A 22,533-nucleotide genomic window follows, 5' to 3' on the forward strand; every position below is an offset into this window, starting at 1 on the left:
CTAGGAGCCCCTAGAACTTGTATTTGAATTTAGCAGGATTAGAAAACACAAGGTATATATAAAAATTCAGGTCTGTGTATACCTGTTATAAATGAAAAATTGTATATCGAAATTTAAAAGTTATGTAGGAGTACAAAGGACCTTGAAAAGTTAAAAAAAAAACAAAAAAACAGTGTTGGAAGATGTTTAGTACCTAATTGTAAGACTTCTTCTAAAGCTACAGTAACCAAGGCAGTGTTGGTGTAAGGAAAGACATATAGATCATTTGAATAAAACAGAGAATCTAGAAATAGAATCACACATATATGGTCCACTGAGTTTTGAAAGATTATTTAACATTATCATTTTATAGAATATAAACTCAATTCAAGAGCCGAGGAAGAGACAGTGTTTTCAGCAAATGGCACTAGAACACCTGGTATCCATATATAAAAAATTAACTTCAACCTTTTTTTTCCATACATGAAAATAACTTGAAGGGATCTATGAACCTAAATATGAAAGCCTAAAAGTGTAAAACTTTAAGCAGAAATTATAAGGGAAAATATTTGTTAATTCAGGGTAAGCAAGGACTACCTAGTATACAAAAGACATGATGTATAAAAGAAAGAAATTGATAAATGAGATTCCATCAAAATTTAGAACTTTAAATGACATGATTAAAATGAAAAATAGTCCTTAAACAGACAATATTTACAATGCATATAACCTATAACCAGACTATATAAAGAATTCTTAGAGCTCATTAATAGACAACCCAATTAAACAGTAGACATGAGATGATAAATAGCCAGTATGGCACAAGGAAAGGTGTGCAACTCTAGAATCAGAAAAATACTAATCAGTACAATAATAAGATTGAATTCTACACTCATTAGGGAGATGAAGTTAAAAGTTTTAAAAGCCTTGTCATGACTTTTTCTTTTTGTTGGATTCTCCCCCTTTGTGTTTCATTTGTCACACCCAATGGATTCATTCTGCTGGGCTTCCTGGGGTTGTGATCCTCATTGTCTTTTCCTAGGGTATTGTCTAAAATTTTTTGGAGTGCCAGTTTGATATTCATGAAGTTCCTGAGGTGCTCTTTACCATGAAAGTATCTTATTTCTCCATCAATTTTGAAAGATAGTTTTGCAGAGTACATCAATCTGGGTTGGAGGCTGTTTTCCTTTAGGGCTTGAAATACATCACTTCAAGCTCTTCTTGCCTTGATGGTTTGCACTGAGAAGTCTGCTGTGATTCTGATGGGCTTTCCTTTGTATGTGATTTGTTTCTTTTCTCTCACTGCTTGTAGAATTTTGTTCTTCTGTTGGATTTCTGGAATCCTAACTATTATATGCCTATTTGTAGATTTTTTTTGATCAAGGCTATTTGGAGTCCTATATGCCTCACTTAACTGTATGTCAAGTTCTTTTCCCCTGCTTGGGAAGTTTTCTGCCATCACTTCTGTGAACAGTTTTTTTATGTCATCTGCACTCTCTCCTCTTTCTTCATTGACTCCAATCAGTCTTATGTTATTCTTCTTTGTATCATCTAACAGCTGCTGGATTGATTTCTCATGTTCCTTTATAATTTTAAAGCAATTTTTGTTTTCCTGGTCACTAATTGCAATCTTTTCTTCTATATCTGAAATTCTATCCTCACATTGGTTCATTCTCCTGTGCAGACTTTTAATGGAGGTTTGTTGTTTTTTGGTACCAGGGATCAAACTTGGATCCTTGCGCTTGTGAGACAGGCACTGGAACCACTGAGCTAAATCCCCAGCCTTGATGGAGTTTTTAATCTCCTGGAAATCTGTTTGCATCTGTTTTATGGATTCCATTTGTTTCCTATGTTGGGATTCCATCATGTTCCTCAGATCCTCTATTTTTTTATCTGTGTCCTCTCTAGATTTATTAATCATGTCTTGCACCATGAGCAAAATCTTTGCTCTTATCTGAGTAATTATTTCTGATTTCATTTTTCCCAGATCCTCTTTTGTTGCCAGTTCAGAGAGTCCATATGGTTGAGTATCAGATTGTTCCATCTTGTTTCCCTTTGGGGTTGCTGTAGGTGATCCAGAAGTCTGTTTTTGAGGCTTGTTTACATCTCTTCTCATTTCCATGGGGGGGGGGTGCATCTGGCGCCCACGCAGCTCACCTTGTCTGCCCTAGGAGCTTGGGATAGTGGTGGGGGAGCTTCCTTCCAGGTGCTGGGACCAGCTCAGCTTCTCTGCCCTCGGACAGCATGGGATGGTGTTGGGGGAGCTTTCTTTCAGGTTCTGGGACTGGCTCACCTTCTCTGCCCTAGGAGCTTGGGATGGCAGTGGGGGAGCTTCCTTCCAGGTTCTGGGACTGGCTCACCTTCTCTGCCCTAGGAGCTTGGGATGGCGGCAGGGGAGCTTCCTTCTGGGTGCTGGGACCAGCTCAGCTTCTTTGCCCTAGGAGCTTAGGATGGTGGCGGGGGAGCTTCCTTCCGGTTGCTGGGACCAGCTCACCTTCTCTGCCCTAGGAGCTTGGGATCCCGGCAGGATCCTTTTCAAAGCCTGACCTACCTCACACCCCATGAGTCTAGTCCTCTCCACACTGCTGAGGCCGCTTCTGAAGGCCCTGTTACTATTACTATCTTTATTTTTCTCGATAAGAAAAATGAGATGCAAAGTGCTTTGGTGAAATATACACAATCATACAGTTCATAAATAGTAGTATCTGGATTAGCTAAGACATCTTGGTAACTTCAGAGGCCATATCCTTGAGCCCTCCACTAACTGTGCAAAGGATTCATCCTACACTGGTACAGCCAGAAGAAATAAAATAAGAAAGAACGAGGAGCTATCTAAAGTAATTTCTGTAAGAAGTCCAAGTCCTGGGATAGTTTTCTCTTTGGGTGTGTACTTTGGTTGGAAAGGGGATTGTTTTCTCTTGGGACAGAGTGGAATACTTGCATCTTTTTGTGAACCGCTATGATGTTATTACTATGGCTATGGTTCCCTGATGCTGATACAATGATTCTATAGGGAAAAAAAAGATTCAAGAAAATTAAAACACTTTCTTTAAAATATGAGAATCTCAGATCTCTGACTCTCCCCAAGGGGACTTTGGTCTATTTAAGCACACAAAATCTTTCTGCCTAACAAAAGAAAGTTTAAAAAAACAAGATTAGATTTTATCAACAATATGTTAAATGAAACTCTCCAAATTAAGCTCATTTTTAAAGGTAATTGAATGCTAAATTTTACTTATTTAAGAGCAGTTCCATTCCACCCACTTTGTCTATTAGCATATCAGATGTTCCCAAGCACACTAATAATGTAGGGGTATTTCACCTACTCCTTTTTTCTCCTGGTCTTTTTAAACTCTTCCTCATTCCAAAATGAACATGCTGCATTTCCCCTTTGGTTTATCTCATTTTAATCTCATTTGATATATTTAGATTCATCTGGATCCAAAAATGCAGAACATGTCCAGAATAGCCATAAAACTCTCTTTAGCTCTTGAAAATCTGCCACACAGATGCTTAGATCACCTGGTATTTATATTCTAAAATTATCCTAACAATAATGTATAAGATTGTATATTTCTCAGAATATAAATTTAAAATATAGAATATAAAGAAGAAAAACTGAAGTCCTAATTCTTTCAGTTTTGGTTTCCTTATTTTAAACAGTCACCTAACAATATCTATTTTGCAAGCCTGTTTGGGGACATTAAAGGAGATGATATATACAGAGAATTTTCTACATTTTGGCTGGCCCACAAAAATGCATGAATAAATGATAATAATTTATACTGTTATTTTTATTATTATCAGTTGTTTTATCTGCCACACTAAATTTACCACTATATAAGGGATATAGTTCTAACCTTTAATGTTAAGAAACTAAACATAACTTTTCTAACTTTAAGACCATAATTTACTATCTTTAATACTAAGAGGCTGAAAATTTTAAATGATGTAAAAGAACTTGCCATAGTTTCTGAGAAAGAAAAATATCCTCTCCCCTATCTTCTGATCAGTCCTCTAGCTGCAATTTTCAATTGATCTCTCCCTTGGAGAATTTGACAACATTCTCATACCCAGAACTTTGGCACATAGGCACTTGATAAATGCCTCCAGATTCTATCTTAAAGAGCAATAATGCAATTTGGGTGAAAATAAAGAGGCAGCCAAGTGAGGCTTTGAAGGATGAACAGATAGATTTCATGGGCCCATTTTCCTATTACAGAGAAAGAGATATTTATTGCCTTCAGCACAGCTGAGGGACTGCATTTGGAAATGCCATAGAAAGTAGTCTGTAGCTGAGGTCCTGGGGCTCAGCCCAGGATAAGGCAGTTGGCAGGGTCAGCCTCAGAATGGCAGGAAGCCTGCTTTCCAAACAGCAGCTGCAAAAAGAGACCGAGTTTGTTAAAACTTATTTTCATCTCTCACTACACCCCTCCAACACTTTCCCAGGCATAGTGCTGTCTTTGTAACCAAGAGGAGAAGCAGGAGAGGAAAAGAAAGGAGGTAGAAAAGGACAGGAGAGAGGAGAAGGAAGGAGAAGGGAGAGGGGTGGAGGGAAAAGAGGAGAGACAGAGACAGAGAAAGGAGAATGGGAAAACTGGAAAATTTACTTCTTAATAAGAAATATGCTCAAAGTAATGCTAATGAAATGCTTTTTTCTGCTAAAGAAACCCAAGGCCTTTCAGTATTCAGGCTTTTTCTCTGAATCCACTGATGCATTTTTTGGTATTATTGATATCATTTATATTATCATCATTAGAACTTTTGGTATTAGTTTTGTTGGTACTAGTATCATTATTTTTCTTGTTATTATAATTTCAATGGATATATACATGAACATTTTAAATACTAGTTTTCAATTTTACAGAAAAAATAGCACAGAAATTAAATAACTGTCTTAATACAGTATTCTGCCAGACATTGATGACCCAGGAGATTCTGGAAAATGGACTCCAAGAATCCCAAACCATTGCTTCCATCTTGAGACTAGTCTTCTAACTACTTATCTCTCCTTTCTCGTTTGTTTGGTAGGTTGATCACAACGTTATGGATGTCACCTTAGTGATAAGAACAGCTCAACAAACCAGAGCTCAGGTTCTACAAATGGAGTGTCGGAGTTTGGGCTTCATCATCATTAGCTGTGTGACTACAAGCAAGATCCTTACCTCTCGTGCCATACTTTCTGTATCTATAATGACAATATCCAAAATGAGAATAATAACAATGCCTAGCTAATAGGGTTATTATGAGTGTGAAACAAAATAATGCTCTTGATATGCTTAACATGGTATCTGACACATAATGAGAGCATAATAAACCTTGGGGAAGGTGGTAGTAGTTAGGTACGAGTAAAATAGTATCAGATTACATACAAAGGATTTTTCAGTAACATTGTAGATCTTGAAAAAGGATTCTCATAGTCTCCCCTAGAAATATTTTTGGGAAAAAAAAAGCCAAGGAAATTGTCTGAACTAGGGAGGAAAGTTGTTCCAAAGGAACACAGATCAAACTTTGGTATTTATTTAGCTGAAGTTCTTAAGACTCAAAAGACTATGGGTAGAAGTTGCTCTGAATACTGTACTTCACTAGGGCAACCCTACAAATCACTCAGTACCATAGAGAAAAACCAACCCATCATATTAACAATTTTTACCTTCAGGGAAAGATTTCATTCTTTAAGATTCAGATCAAAGCTATAGAGAAAACTGATCAAAGATGCAAAGTTTTTTTCCCAGTTTTAAGAATCAAAGCCCTATATAATACCAAGCATGCTTTGGCAGAGAAAAAACAGATAAAAGATGTATTAGACAAAAACAGCCTTGCCTTTTCGGATTTTAGGTTTGCAGCAAAGTGGAGTTTTGATCCTAGATTATTCTCCCTGCTGACTTGCTGCTTCAGAGTGTCAGCATCTCCTGTAACCTACTTAGCTGTTAAGGGTACACATGCATATTAGGTCACAAGTAGAAAAATAGGACAGAAGGAGGAGGAGGAGATGTAGCAAATGTGTATGCAAGAATCTAGAACTTTTTATAAATGATTCCTCCTTCAATTCTGTTGCATGATATGTGGGAACAAAAAACTAAAACTACCTTGGATGGATTTATAGGAACAAAGAAAGTTCTTTTCTAGCCCTGTGATTTTATACTGAGAAAATTCAATCTCCTCTACATTGTCCATGGGGCATCAGTTGCTCTTTATAGTTTTGAATGCAGTAGAATTATTATTAGTTCTATGGAAAATATTGAACCACAGTTGTTCTCAGGAATGTCTTGCTGCTAAATTTTAAATGTCACAGGTATTTGATCATATACAGATACCAATAGGTCAGGCAAAAGCTGAAAGCCAGAAAGGAAAAGGCAGAGAGAAATGACAGAGATGGCCACATAATAGATTTCAGGATGTAAAGACAAAAAGGATCTTCAAGAATAGTGATTCAGATTTAAAATAAGGCTTGCAATCCACTACTTCTCTTCCTTCTGTTTGTTCAACTAGGGCAGCCATTCGCCGTTTTAGATGACAGCACTTCCATATCAGTTATAAAGTTCCAAAGGAGGAGCATTCCTGGACTCACTTAGCAGTAGAGCTCTTACCCTCCATTTCCAAGTGTCTGTTTAAAATAAATACTGATTTATAGAATCAAAACACTTTGGTGTTGAAAGAAACTTCTGTTCTGCAGTCATCTAGAATTGGCTACTTTAGATGAAGCAGGTTAGAGAGATTAAGCAAAATGGTCAAATTAGATCTTTATCTGGAAAGAGATCTTTCTCTTTTTTTTTTTTTTTTAAGTAATGAGGTTTCATTAGCTCGGGCACTCTGCGTACACAAAGTAACTAGAATTAAGCTGACAAAATGTTGTGCAGAGAATCAACTCTGACAAACAGATAAGGGTGCTTTATAATCATGCATCAGTTATTTATGCACAAATGAATTTCCTAAAGGGTTTGGTGGTACTTTGTGTCATTTAGCCTCCTACAAGCCTGTTCAGCATCAAGGTTAGCAAATTTTCTTCTATCCATGTAAAGAACAAAACTTTCTTCGATCCAAATCTACTTCCACAATTCTGAATTACTAGGTTCACAGTTTAATATACACGAGTTTCTTTCTGTCTCCTAATTTTACCATCCATCTTTCCTGTTCCTTAAGCACATTGTATTTGCAGGTCTCCACAGCAGCAATCCTCAAATTGGGTTATTTAGACCCTCCAATGAACAGACATTCCAAATAGTATAGTTAGCAGGGCTTAGGGGTACAGAGGGCTCCTTTTTGAAATTTTTTTTGTAGATTTCTGTTGTTCTGAACAAAGAATTGGACAGGAAATGAGATACCAAGGTCATGTATTTATTAAAGTTAGGAAAAGAAATATGCTCAACAGAGTAAATCTGGGTCAGTTTAGGTAGGAAAAGAAGTATGCTCATTGGGTGAGAGTGAGCCACTAAAACAGCAAAGGCACAGTGGCCACAAGTTTAATGGTCACTGTCTTTTGTATCCCCCCACTCCTCAGGCTGATATCAGATCTAGGTCATCCTGTCAAAAACCTTCTTGATTTTTGGCCAGAAGAATTGACTATAACATTTTTTTTTATTGCTCCTAGGTATGGGCTTGGAGCTACCTTTTTTGTTTTGTTTTGTTTTGTTTTGTTTTGTTTTTTGCGCATGTGTTCTGGACTTTCTTGATTGACAAGTCACACCCAGTTGCTCAGCCAGTTTGCCACATTCTAATCTCCTGCCTCAGTATGTAGGCACAAATAGTTTCAAGAGAATACATTTCCAAATCCTCATGGCCCGTAGCAATATACCAATTTTCTTTTCACTTTCTATCCCAACATTTTTTCCCTTTAACTACAAAACAAAACAAAACATAGCTCTCACCCATCCTGATTCTTTGTGGTAAAATCATCTAGTGGTTTTTAATTCTTTGCTTTCAACAAGTTTGATGAATAGTTTAAGAAACATATCCATTAGGGGCTGGGATTTAGCTCAGTTGTTCCTTTTCCTGCCTTGCAAGCCTAAGGTCTTGAGTTCGATCCCTGGTACAAAAAAGAAAGAAAAGGAAAGAAAGAAAGAAAGAAAGAAAGAAAGAAAGAAAGAAAGAAAGAAAGAAAGAAAGAAAGAAAGAAAGAAAGAAAGAAAGGAAGGAAGGAAGGAAGGAAGGAAGGAAGGAAGGAAGAAAGAAAGAAAGAAAGAAAGAAAGAAAGAAAGAAAGAAAGAGAGAGAAAGAAAGAAAAACATGTCCACTAACACTGCCATTAAAAATTAGTTCGATGGCAAATTTTTGTGTCATTTTGGGCATATATTTATAAAGGTGATCACAGGATTCAGTAACATTACTCTTAAAAACAGAAAAATAACAGAATAGATGTAGAATCATTTCTTATTCCAAAAATAAGGAATTTTTATCCTTGATACAAGAACTAATTAAAATAGAAAACCAGTCCCAGTCATCACATTTCCAGCGTGTTATAGTTTAGATCTAAAATGCCTCCCCAAATTTTCATATGTGTGGAAGGTCATTGGATCATGGGGATGCTGAATTCATCAGTGGATTCAAACACTGAAAAGCTGAGTAGCTGAATGCGCTGTTAGCAGCTAGAGCCTCTTTGGAGGTGAGTCGCTGCAAGTGTGACCCGGGAGGGAGCATTCTTGTCCCTGGCTGCTTCCTGGTGACTTGGGCTGAGCACCTTTTCCTTCATCAGGCCCCTCTGTTCCTGCCTGGGACCCAGCTGATGATGGGATGAAACTGTGAACCAAAATAAACGTCTCCTGCTTTACCATATGAGTGTCTGGTATTGTGTCCAGGGACAAGGAAAATGACTAAGACATGATATAATTATTTTACATTTAGAGTTTACTGACATTTGCATCATGTCTTACTTTGATCAGTTGTCAACTAATTGTAACAAACAACTTAATCCAAAAGAAAATTTCAATAATTAGAGCTTATGAATAGGAGAAGTTTTAATTTTTGTTATGGTTTGTGTCTAGATATCCCCCCAAAGCCTCATATGGTCATAAGACTTTGCAGAGGTGGCTTGATCTGGTATATGACTGATGCATGGTGGGGTTAGGCCTGAGCTCACTAGGATTAAGGGTGTGAGTGCTACCCACCTTAAATAGCCTGAATAAGATAAAAGGGGCAGGGAGACACGGTGAAGGTCTCTTGTTGCTTTTGCTGTCTTCCACCTCCATGAACTGTTGCCCCTCTACCACCCTGCCTTGGAGCCAGCTGATTATGGACTGGAACCTCTATGAACTGTGAGCCAAATAAACCTTTTCCTCTTTAACTTTGGGTGCCAGGCATTTTGTCTCAGCAATAAGCTAAAAGTAACAATTTTTTTATGTTCTCCTAAACTCCAAAAATTGTTTTTATTTTTATTTTTATTAGTACATATTTGCAATACATAAAGATTTGCATTCATCATGGGGAGTTGGTACATGTATATAATACATTTTAATTCTTTTTATGTCCCCTTCACCTCCTACCTTTCCTCCACTTCCATCTCTTGGTTACTATGCCGTTTGCAAAAGATTTAGCTCCTTGTTTCCTATTATCTGCTTTTTATCTTGCTCTTTAATTATTAAATTTTAAAAATTTTTCAAATTATATGTATATTTTGTGGTAGTTAATTGATAATCAATAAAAACTTTCAACACAAATGTATCACTTCAGGATAAAATTTTATGGGAAATACAGGGTGACAATATGAATTCAATGAGAAAAATGATGTGAGAAAATCTTATTTAAGTCTGTTCTTAAATAGATGATAATGGGAATCAAATTACTATGATTCATGGGCCTGTGAGTACATGCAAAAGAAAGATGTCACTGCTTTATTTTAAAATATGAATAGTGAAAAGAAACTGGAAATTTTATCCTTTTAACAGTTTAAACACAATGAGAAATATTATCTGTCAATTTACAAATGTACAAGAGGGTAAATTTTTCAAAATTATTTAAGTGGTACAAAAATAAAAAATATTTGAAGTGTGCTGACCCTGGGTGGTCCTCTAAGTGCTCCAAGCATGGTCTTGTGGCCTTATTGACATCATCTGGGTGCTTGTTAGAAATACAGATCTCAGAACTGGTGAATTAGAATCATTTAAATGTGATTCCTAAAGTGATCCATATCCCATGAAAGGTTAAGAAGAACTGCTTTACAAGTTTCCTTTACCTGGATAGTGTCTCAAAGTTAATCTATTATGTCCTTAACATTCAACATTTCTTCCACTTGTTTTCATCTCCTGGTTAATGGAATCAGCAGGTAGTTACCCCTTGCTAACAATCTCAGAGTCATTCTTAAAGCTTCCTATTCACATACTCTGAAACTCCTCACATCCAATTAGTGAAGAAGTTTAATCAAGTTTACTTCTTTCATTGCTCACCATGAACTGAAAGTTAAATAAGATATAGTACATTCCAGGCTGACCTTAAATAACTTTTCTAATGCCTTCTCTGGTAGATAGACTATTAAAAAGTAAACTGAAAAATAATAAATAACATTTTAAAGAGTTTATATTAGTAAACAATGACTCATGAGTTGGGTAGCCCCAAACCAGAAGAGGTCAGGGGTTCCACTAGGGGAATCCAGAGGGAAACCTTTTACAGGCAAACACAGCAGTAAACCAAAGAAAATCTTCAGTTGGTTACAGTAGCTTTCCAGTGATGGTGAACCTTTTAGAGATGAGTGCTCAAATTGCAACACAAACTCCGCTTATTAATCACAAAGTGCCAACATGGCAATTAAACCTGAATGCTGAGATTTTAGTTTAGAAAAAATAACTCATACATTAACATTTTTTGTCTTAAAAACAACACACATGCCATAGGTTCGCCGCCACTTGTTTGCTATTGGAAACTTATAAGTTTGTTGATTGCCTGTGATTTCCTATGTTTAAATTCTATATTTCTTTAAGTTAGGCATTTACAAGAAAAAGCTAAAGTTAAATTTCACTATGTATGCAATTTAATTAAGATTACAGTCACTTATGAGGCCTAACTGGCTTTGTCTGCTCAGGGATTCTTCAGGTCTGTTCTTCATTTTAATTTGATTTAACTCCCACTACTCCCCAATTTCTGGTGTTCATACTTTCATATAACCTCCCCTCCAAGAATATATATGTTTGAGGGAGGTGTAGATTTGTGGCATACTACTAATGAACACAATATAACAATATAGATCACTCTTGTGTTGACTGTACATTTTGTAAGATCCCTAGCAGACTTGTTCTAGAGTTTCTTATTTGATGGCCTTAAAGAAATGAGCTGAGACATTATAAACTACCTCTGGAGAGAGCCATGTGACAAGAAAGTAATGATAGCTATAGCTGACAGCTGAAAAAATACTGAGCTCCAAGCACTACACCTGCAAAGTAAGTAAGTAAATTCTCTCAAGAATCTGACAGAGCTTGGAAGCAGGTTCTTCTCCAATGAGGCCTCCAGAAGCAAGGGAACCTTCCTCACACCTTCACTGCAGCCTTGTGAGAAACTCCCAACTCAACTAAGACAGAACTCAGCTAAGACATTCCTGAACTCTCCCTCCACAGGAACTGTAGCAAATAAATGTGTGTTGGTGTAAGCTGTTAAGTTTCTGATCATTCGTTATGCACTATAGAAAACTACGCATGATCTAACAATGCCTCAGCTAGACAGGTTCAAGAAGACCTTGGCTATTGCTTTGTTATGCAGTCTCTCTCCTTCCTTCATCCAGGTTCAATACTGCCAGGAAAGTAACTTAAAAACAAATTTTACCACATCAAATCTGTGCTTTTAATATTTCAAGGGCCTAAAAATAATGCTTAGAACATAAGAGGTTTTCAACAGGTTTGTAATGAAATGAAAATGTATTAGAAAAAAGTTATTTTTCATATCTGTGATTTTCTATAATAACAAAAAGTATACAACCCTCTATAAATGCCTAATATATACATATTTTAAAGCCATGTCATATATCCAACCTCAGGAGGAAGAGAACTTTCAATTTACTGAACACCAAGCTTCCTACTGTACATTTCACTGGCTTTCCATTTTGGGAGGATATGGCACATGTCCCACATGGGCACTTCCTTATATCAGTGTAACTTTCACTTTTCCCTCCATTTTGGTTTGTTCATTCACAGGAAGCTTTGAATGCTGCGAAGTTCAAAATGTGTTGCTAAGAGATATACTTTCCCTGTGCAGAAGGAGCAAGAATCAAAGAAGACAACTTGCTAATGGTTTCATTACTGACTCATTTATCACCCTTGAAAGACACCAGACTGCTCTGCCTCTTGGTTTCCCCAAATGATAATTGGAAAAAATTAAAATGACTGATGTTCTGTGCAAGGATATGATTTTATTCATTTGCATTGTGACAATACAACTCTAGGTGGTAGTTAGCAGCTTACCTCTCATCTTACTTTTATCCAGTCCATGTTGCACCTAGGTTAGGTTAACTATCATATAGCACACCTCTGCTCATCTCTCTGCCTTCCACTCAGGCTAAAGCCCTTCAGTGATGCCCTAGGGCATTAAAGAGCTTTCAAGATGTTTAATTCAAGTCTTTTAGGATTGGGCTTATCTTTCTGTTGTCCTTCTTAGGCTTGCCTTGCAATTCCTTGCACCTTAGCCACCTGGTTCACGAGTTTACTCGTACTTTCTTAATCCACCATTTTGCTACTGCCATGGTGGCTGGTTTAGAATGAAGTCCTCTGAAATTTCTGTCAGATGGATTTTTCCCATCTTTTAAATCCTTTGTAATGACTTTCTTGACCCTAATAGAAGTAATTTCTTCCTCCCCTAATTCCTGTGATTGTGTACTTTTCTTTACGGGAGATTTCTTCACTGTAGTGGATACACTATTGATGCCCATATCTTTTCTCCAAACTTTTCTACTGAGCTACCTGATCACAGGCACAATGCCATTTATATTCATATCCCACATATCAAAATAGGTACTTGATTTGTTTACTGAATAATAATGTCTAGCATCTGGTGTCATATCATGTTCTATGCTGAATATATTACAGGCATTATCTTATTTAATCAATTTAAATAACCCAAAGAGGTACTGGCTTTAATCCTATTTAACAAACCAAGAAACTGAGGTTCTAGAAGATTATAAACTAGTTAGGGTCACAGTCAAACAGCTGTCAGTGGCCAAGCTAAGATCTGAATGAATAGAAGTTTGTATGACTCTACCTTCTCTCTACTGAATACTATTGATGTATGAATATTTGGAAGCTTAAAGCAAAAGTTCTAAAAGCTCTTCAAATGCTCTTGAAAGAAAATGGTAAATATCATATCATTTATAATGATTTTAATTTTTTTCCAGGCAATCTTACTACTGATGAGAGTATCTATTGGTATAGTCCCTTTCAGGACATTTGGATATTATTTCCAAATTTTTCTATGTGCATTTCATTTGAATAAGTTGAAATTTCATTTGAGAGGACATAACAGGAAAAAAATGTAGTAGTTAACAAGATAGAAACTTAGTTCTGTTTTATTAAAAGAAACCCAAAGGAGAGCACTTCCAGGCTACTACAGTGGTTCTAAATTATCAGGAGCACAGGGTCCTTGAGTCTTGCTGTTCCCTTTTGTCCTTAGCATGTTACCTCATGATCCAAGTCAGCTTAAGTTCAGTCAGCATGAAAGAGAAAGGAACAAAAAAAATTTGTCTTTTCATTAGTAAAATGTCTGCAAAGAATTATGCAACACTTGAGCTTGTATTTCATTGATTAAAAGCCACATGACTGTACCTGCCTACAAAGGAGACTAGGACAAATTTAGCCTTTTAACAGGCTGCACTATTCCCAGGAACAAATGTGAGACTGTATTATTAAAGAAGGGAAGAATGGATATTGAGAGACAACTAGCAATCTCTGCCTTGCACCTAACACAGGATTTCCATGTCTAGAAACTACTTAAATAGGTATCAAAGATACATGTGCAAAGATAATTATTGCAGCACTATTGTAAACAAGGAAACAGAAATAATTCTAAAATCTTTTAGGATTTGTGTGAATAAATTATGATATGCCAATAAAATGTGATAATGTTCTACACATATACTTCACTAAAACAGTCAAATGAAAAAAACCTAGAAAACAGGGAGTAGAGCATCATCCAAGTGTTTAATAAATATATATAAATAAAATTAGTTCATGTTCTCCTTTGCACTCTTAGGTATTATTTTAAATATTTTTTACCAATAAACATGTATTACTTTTTCTATCATTAGTTTTAAGTTAAAATTTTATCTTTCAAACAAAGCATCATTAGTGTAGAATCTTTAACATTCTTTTCATTGGTATTCTTTCTGCTTCTGTCTCATTTGTTAACCCAAAGCTTCCCACCAAGGATTATGAAAGGATGGATTTTTATATCAGGCCCCCTTTCCTGCAGATAGTTCCAGACTGTGCCACTGCAGGCCCAGGAAAATGTTTAGAGTCACAGTTCCATACTGGAGTTTCATTATCAAACAACTTTGGGAAATGCTAAATTAAAGTAATATGGATTTCCTTGCTCCAAGATATTTGAGAACCTTTAATAGTAAAAGACTATTATGAATCTTTAAGGAAAGAATGTGCACTACTATGCAATGTTTAGAAAGCACTTCATGAGAAAGGATATTTTCTTTTTAAAAAAGATTTTCAGATTGCATAATGTTCAACCTTTACCAAACTATTCCAGAGAAAAACTTGTACAAATCACTCAATACTCAGAGGCTCTTAATGGCTCATTCCTGTCTTATTCAGCTTGGGATGATAAAATAAATTATCAGACTTGGTGGCTTAAATAACAGAAAATTATCTCCCACCCTTCTAGATGTCCGAGAAGTCCAAGGTCAGGATGATAGCATGGTTGAGTTCTAGCAAGGGCTTTCTTCCAGGTTGGAGTCTGCTATCTTTGTGTCCTCACAAGGTGGAAAGAGCTAATGAGTTCTCCACCTGGGCTTCTTTTTTTTATTTCTAGTACTGGGAATTGAACTCAAGACCTTGTGCTCGCCAGGCAGGCTCAGCACCACTGAGCTACATCCCTGGCCCCACCTGGGCCTGTTCTAAAAAGGGCACTAATTCCTTTCATGAGGCTTCCATCTCATGACTTAATCATCTCTCAAAAGCTCCATCTCCTAATACTATCACCTTAGCAGAAGGATTTCAATATAGGCATTTGAATGTATTAGTTAGCTTTCTATTGCTGTTATAAAATACCTTAGGAAAATAACTTAAAAAGAGGAAAGACTTACTTTGGATTGTGGTTTCAGAAGTTTCAGTCCATGATCATATGGCTCTGTGGTTTCTTCACTTGTGGTGAGACATAACATCATGGTAGAGATCATATGGAGGAACAAAGTTGCCCACATCATGATGACCAGGAACCGAGCAAGCAAGAGGAGAGGACCAAGGCTGCTATATATCCTTCAAGGGTACAACCCAAATGATCTACTTCCTCCAACTAGGCTTCACCTACTAACCTTTCCACTACCTACAAATAGCTCATCCAGGTAAAAATCTACCTTTGGATTAATACATTGGTCAGGTCAGAGCCCTCTTGACCCAGTTACCTCCTAAGGGCCTCACCTCTGAACTCTGCTACATTGGGGACGAAACCTTCAATGCTTCAGATTTGGGGGAGCATTTCAGATCCAAATCATAACATTTGGAAAGACATAAATTTTCAAATCATAGTATTTGAAGAGAGCTCCTTCAGGGCATATACACATATGATTATTGCACAAGCTTGCAGAGAGAGTAGGGAAAGGAATGGAGGCTTTCATGTCTCTTCCTCTTTTTAGAAGGGCATTAATGTCATCATGAAGGTCCTATTCTCATGACCCAATCTCATCCTAGGTACCTCCATGGCCCCACCTTCTAATACTGTCACATTAGGGTTTAGGGTTTTAATACATCAATTTTGGATGGGTACCCAAAATTTCTTCAGTCCATAGCAGATACTGTGAACCATCAGCCATAACCAGTTTATCCTTCCTCTTTCTCTGCCTTAGCAAACTCCCAGAGATTTTCCAGATATATACGCTATCTTTTATTCCATCCTTGCACTCTTTTCATTTGGAAAATTTCTATATTGCCTTCAAATCTCTACTCAAATTTAGGCCCTCCAGGAGGTCTTCTTTGCCCATTTTCTTATCTCTCTCTCTCTCCTGTCAAGTTATTTCATAGCTTACTTTGATCACACTTGCCATTTTGTATGTGATATCTAACAGTCTTCACGTTAGAATACAGATCCCGCAAAGATAACACCTTGTGAATCACTTGCTTTTGTATATTCAGGGTCTTAAACAGTGGCTAGAATATAAGAGATGGAATATTCATACTTTTGAATAAATAAGTGGGCAAGATTAATTTTTGTAAAAAGTGTTCTTGCAGAATAAATTTCAAAGTAAAGAAATTTGCCACTACTTTCCAGTTAGTTGAAAATTTGTTGTTTTAAAAATCTGAGTTCTTTATTATGAAGGAAGTTTCATGATTAAAAGCACACTTTAAGATTTCAGAATTTCAAATGGCTACCATAAAAAAAGTATCCCTAGCTTCAGTTTAATGTTTCTTATAAATCTGGCTATTTTTTCCCATCACAGTGTAAAATATGCATCTACTAATATAAAGTTCTTATCAGAAAATGTATAGAGATATTGTTCTAGATTGAATTGAGTGCTACCAAAGTAGGTTAAAGTCCTACTTTCCAGTAACTGTGTATGTGTCCTTATTTGGAAAGGGGGGTTTTTCAGATGTAATCAAGTTAGAGGGCAGTGATATTTGACTGGAGGGGGTCCTCATCTAATAAGACTGTCCTTTTTTATTTTTTTATTTATTTTTTGGCTTTTTGAAACAAGGTCTCACTATGTAGTTCAGACTGGCCTTGAACTCACTATGTAGCCCAGGCTGACCTTGAACTCAGGCTCCCAAGTGCTGGGATTACAGGCATGCACCACCCTGCCCTGCTTGCCATTCTTATATGGAAAGAACACACACACACAAAACCCAGAGAATACCATGTGAAGATAAAGGCAGAGATTGGAATGACATAGCTAAGGGACATCAAAGGTAGCTAGCACCAGAAGCTAAGGGAATGGCCTGGGACATTTCCTCCCCTGGAGTCTTCAGAAAAATAAATGTCTCTCTTCACAACTTGGTATCAAACTTCTGGCCTCCAAAACTGCAAGAAAATATATTGTTGTTTTAAGCAACCAAGTTTGTGGTGGTTTGTTATAGCATCCCTTGGAATCTGGTATAGATATTTATTGCTCCGTGCAATTCGTTTAAATGAATGACTCTGAGATTTGTGATCCCATGTTCCTCTTCTATATATCTGGGGTAAATTCTGGGAATGTGTATGGTTAATAAGCTGTTTAGGTAATTTCAATACTGGTGGATCAAGACAAAATTTTACAAAATGCTGATTTAAACTGTCAAGATGTTTCACTTTTCTCTTGACTTTAATAAAAAGCCAAGCTCTTTCTCTTGTGCTTTTTCCTTCATAGAATGGAGAACAAAAAATAAGCATACGTATCTAGTTCAGCACTAACTTGAAATGGTCAACAACAATTTTAATGATAAAGCAATGCTTAGCTGAGCTGACATATCATGTCCCAAATTATGGACCACAGGGACTAGAGTCAGCCAAGTAACTTTCCATTTGAATAGAGAGAATATGGAAATTATGACAGACCCTTATCTTGCACCAGAACAGCAGGTGTTACAACAATGTAAATGACATGTGTTGGCAAAACCATTGCCCTCTGGTGGCTCACTTTGGATGTCTTAGTGTGCCCACCTGTTCACAGCACAGCTGGCAGGGCAGTAAAAGGGACTGGGCTATGGTACTTGTGCTGCTATGTCTTGGAAGCTCCTATGGTTTAAATGTGTCCTGTAAAATTCATGCATGAAAATTTAATTTCCAATGCAACAGTGTCGAGAAGTGGGACCATTAAGAGGTGATTAGGTCATGAAAGCTGTGCCCTGAGGAATAGATTATGGTCATTACTGTGAAAGTGGGTTTGTTATGGTAGGAGATTTGTTATAACAGTCAGTTTGGCCCTCTTTCACTCTTCAAGTGCTTTGTTGCCATGTGATGCCTTCTGGCATGTTATGATTCAATTACAAGATCTTCTCTAGATGTGGCTCTTTAACCTTAGATTTCTCAGCCTCCAGAATGATGAGCCAAATAAACTTCATTGTTTATAAATTATCCAGTCTCAAGTATTATGGTATAGTAGCACAAAATAGTAAGACAGAAGCTTAGTGGATGATATGCATAAAACTCTCCTCTTATAACTAGTCCAACTGATCAGAATCTTAAGAAAATGAGAACTAGGTTTAGGTGCAGTCGGTTAAAGCTCAGTGTTAATGTTAAAAGAACCCGAATCTTAGTACTGAGTGGATCAGTCAATGCTAACATCAGTTTTGGTGGATAAGTCACAGGGTTTGGGTCTAGAACTCATTTCAGCCATGTCTTTAATGGGTACAGGAGTGGGCCCAAGTTATTTAACTTCTCTGAACCTTAACAGCCCCATCTACAAGGTATGATCTAAATTTATGGTGAGTGTTTACATTCTTAAAAGTTTTATAGCACATTGCCACTAATCCCCCCCAAAGTACCCTCCTGGTTTTGAACACACTTATTCCATTGTTCTGCCCACTCTCTGAAACAGTTCTGGAAGTCCTCTTTTGTGAGTGTTTTTAGTTGTGCTGTCATGGCTGCCTGTATATACTGAATTAACTCAGAACATTTACTTCTCATGGTCATTGTGACTTTTGGGAAGAGCCAGAAGTCACATGGTGACAGATGCAGTGGATAATATTTGTACTGTAATATTTGTATGAGCCTACTTCCTGTTGGATGGCACTTGGAAGCAGTAGTCACCATATATTTTATTGTACCTTGCAAAGACTCACAAAAGAGGACTTCCAGAACTGCTTCAGAAAGTGGCAAGAGCAACTTAGATAAGTGTGTTCAAGGTGAGAGGGAGTATTTTGAATGGGATTATTAGCAATATATATTTTATTATCATAAATTTTCAAAATTTAAATATTTGGGGATTTAGCTCAGTGGCACCACACCTGCCTCACAAGCGCAAGGTCCTGAGTTCAATCCCTGGTACCAAAAAAAAAACCCCAAAACAAAAAATTTAAACATTTACCCTATAACTTGGTCACTTTTTCTATGAAACTGGTAGCGATTCCTACATCCTACAGTGATCCTAGGGGTTGTACAGTGATTGAACAAAGAGTATATGAATAATTGTCCACAAAACATTAACAGGTATAGGAAGGTGTCCACATAGATGCTTTGACCATAGGCTGCACCCTCAGGCCTAAGTATTTACTTCACAATGTGAACTCAATGGAGACCTGGTGCAAGTTGTTCATGAACCTACCTGCAAAACCCACTGCCATCACTGATCAGTCCCTGCATAGCTCTTGGTGTGCACAGTGGGCGCATCAGCTAATTGGAGAGGAAAAGCATGGACAGTGGAATCCTTGTGACCTTATCCACCATGACCAGATGGGTAATTTGTCAATTAATAGAAAATATTGATTAAATCAGGAAGACCTTTCAAATGATGCATACGTAAATAAAATTTATCATAACTTTAAAGTGTATTAATGAGATCCATTCCCAAGCTTCTGGTGGAGACCAGGATTTTATTTTTAATTTTAGGTTGGTATATATACATAACACATCTCAATTCCTTTTTTCATTCCCTTTCCCTTCCCTCCCACATCTGCCATCCTTTGATCCTCTTCCTTTTCTGGGGGGGGGGGTACATGTTTGCAGTACATAATATTTACATTCCTTGTGTGGAATTGGTATATGTACATAAAACATCTCAATTCCTTTTTTTCATCTCTGATCCCTTCCCTCCTTCCCTCCATCTCTAGATCCGCTTCCCCTTTGAGAATGACCTATCTCCCTACTTCCTATTATCTATCTTTTATTTTGCTCTCTATGTGATATTTAACCTTATGTGTCTGATTTATTTCACTTTAACATTATGTCTCAAGGTGCATCCGTTTTCCTACAAATGATTCAAATTTGTCTTCCCTTACGGAGAGTAGTACTCCATGATGTGTAAATACCACATTATTTTTATCTATTCATCTGCTGATGGATGTATAGACTGCTTCCATGATTGAGCTATTATGAATTGTGCTGCTGTAATCACGGGCATGCCCCTTCTAGGTATCTTCCCAAAAGTTAGAGATCAAGGTTTTGACCACATTTGTCTAAGGATCAGAGTGCAAATTGTATTTGTTATATAAACAACTCAGTTGCATCGTTGACTAGGACTTATAAGCTTGCTTCCTTTAAAGCAGAGTGAGAATACAAAGAACCTTGTGTTAACAATCTGAGCAGACTCTGTTTAGTTTGTATGATCTCCTCCATCCTGAGGCTTTTAGAGTCATCTCACCCACATCTAATTCACCAGTGCTTTTAAGCAGCTCAAACTTACTCTTTACAAAAACCTGTATAGAATGGACAACTCTTTTTTCACTTATGTTAAATCTGTTTATAAAACATTTAACTGCAATATATAATTATATAACAAATAGAACGGAAATAAATAGAAATGGGGAGCCATATGACTGGCTCTTGGCAAGTAATCACTTGTACCCACACGAACAAGTAGGATCAGAACGAAACAGAGAGTTGACCATGAGTTGGGAGTAATATGTATTCTCTGAGAATTAGGCATGTATTTTATACAGAAGATAGAAAGCATTGGTTAATCCCTCATTCCCTGGTTAAGTTTCTGATGCAGGAGCAATTTGTCTGATAAGAAAGCATTAAGCTACTAACAAAGAGAGGCTCAGAGGCTAGAAGAATTAATAAGATCGAAGGAAGCCTTCTTGTGCAGAGCTGCAGGTTTGGGAATTGTTATCAGAGGATAGACGTACAGCGGCCGGATTTAGTTTCTAAGTTTCACTTTAGAAAACAGCTTCTTTCATCAAAGCTCCTTCAATATTGAGAAATTTTGCTTCTGTTTATCCCAACCTAGGAAGAAAGAAAGCCCCAAGAATTCTAATAAAAAATCTCAGAGTATCAACCATGAATGTCAGCAGACAGCTAAGCCTCCCTCCTCCAAGGCTAAAGGCCCAGCAGGAGTCCCCTAGGGGGCCCCCTTGTGGAGGGCCATAGTTCTTACTCCAAACTCTGAGCCAGACTAGCGCTCTCAGGACAGCTTCTTCAACAAGCATCACTGACTTTAACAGCAAGAGCAGCAGGAACTAACAGATACAATGCTCTTTCTCAGACTCAGGCACTGTACGAAGTCCTGTAGTGACATAATCTTATCTCCACATTGAAGCTTTTCCATCATAACCCTAAGAGGATGTCATATTAGCTCCATTTTACAAACAAGAACAGTGAGTCTCAAGAAGTTAAAAACCTACTCCTGAGCACACAGCCAGTAATGGTAGAACCTGTATTTAAATTCAAGTCTGACGGTCGCCCCATGGCAGATGAGGAGCTGGAGGCGTTGAGGAAGCAGAGGCTGGCCGAGCTGCAGGCGAAACACAGGGATACTAATGATGCAGCACAACAGGAAGCAAAGCACAGGGAAGCAGAAATGAGAAACAGTACCTTAGCGCAAGTTCTGGATCAATCAGCCGGGGCCAGGTTAAATAACTTAGCACTTGTATAGCCTTTAAAAGCGAAAGCAGTAGAGAATTACCTTATACAGATGACAAAGTATGGATAGCTAAGTGGAAAGGTCTCAGAACAAGGTTTAATAGAAATCCTTGAAAAAGTAAGCCAACAAACAGAAAAGAAAACAACAGTTAAATTCAACAGAAGAAAAGTAATGGACTCTGATGAAGATGATGATTACTGAACTAAAAAAGTTTAGAGACTGACACTTAATGGAACAGTTTTAGGGCAGAAGTTAAAATCCGTTTAAATGTTTACTTTGTTTTGTCTATATGCTTTTAAAAAAAATAAACTTGTTATGGAAAATAAAGTTTTAGTATCACAGCAAAATAAATAAATAAATAAATAAATATAAATTCAAGTTTGTCTTACAGTGAGAGAAAGGGTTCAGTCACGAGACAAAACAAAGGGAAAGGGTGAGTCTTCCTAGGTGTGGGGATTCGTAGGAGCACAATGTGATTCTAACAGTTATGATTATTTAAGAGGCATCCCTGATGATTGAAAGGAGCCTGAACTTCTAACTCAGCAGCACAGTGGCAGCAAAAAAACACTTTATTTTGTCTTCAGCAAGATAAATGTCAACATCATTAGCCTGCTGAGAGAGTCTGGACTAATCCTTTAGGGTGATGATGATGCCAGGATGGGAAATGACGTTACAAGAAGAAAAGGAATTAAAAGAAAAGAAGCACTGCCAAATAGTAGGCAAGCAAGCAGTGCTTCCAACTGATTGACTGACTGATCAATTGATTGATTGTTACTGAAGATTGAACCCAGGGCCTTCGCACAGCCCATCTTCATCCTAATCATACTGTGCTCCTGTGAATTCCCACACCTAGATATGTTCTTGCTGAGTTGCTAAGTTATTCAGGCTTGAACTTGAGATCCTCCTGCCTCATCTTCCCAACCTAT

General features: G+C 37.2%; 1 pseudogene; it reads left to right on the forward strand.

The window, feature by feature from the left end:
• The first annotated feature begins 21,430 nt into the window (after positions 1-21,430).
• Positions 21,431-22,065, forward strand: LOC101703158 (programmed cell death protein 5 pseudogene; annotated as a pseudogene).
• Positions 22,066-22,533: the final 468 nt, after the last annotated feature.

This window comes from Heterocephalus glaber, unplaced genomic scaffold (genome assembly GCF_053883595.1).
Source record: "Heterocephalus glaber isolate CG9 unplaced genomic scaffold, H.glaber_assembly_v1.0 deba00001472, whole genome shotgun sequence".
Lineage (NCBI taxonomy): Eukaryota > Metazoa > Chordata > Mammalia > Rodentia > Bathyergidae > Heterocephalus > Heterocephalus glaber.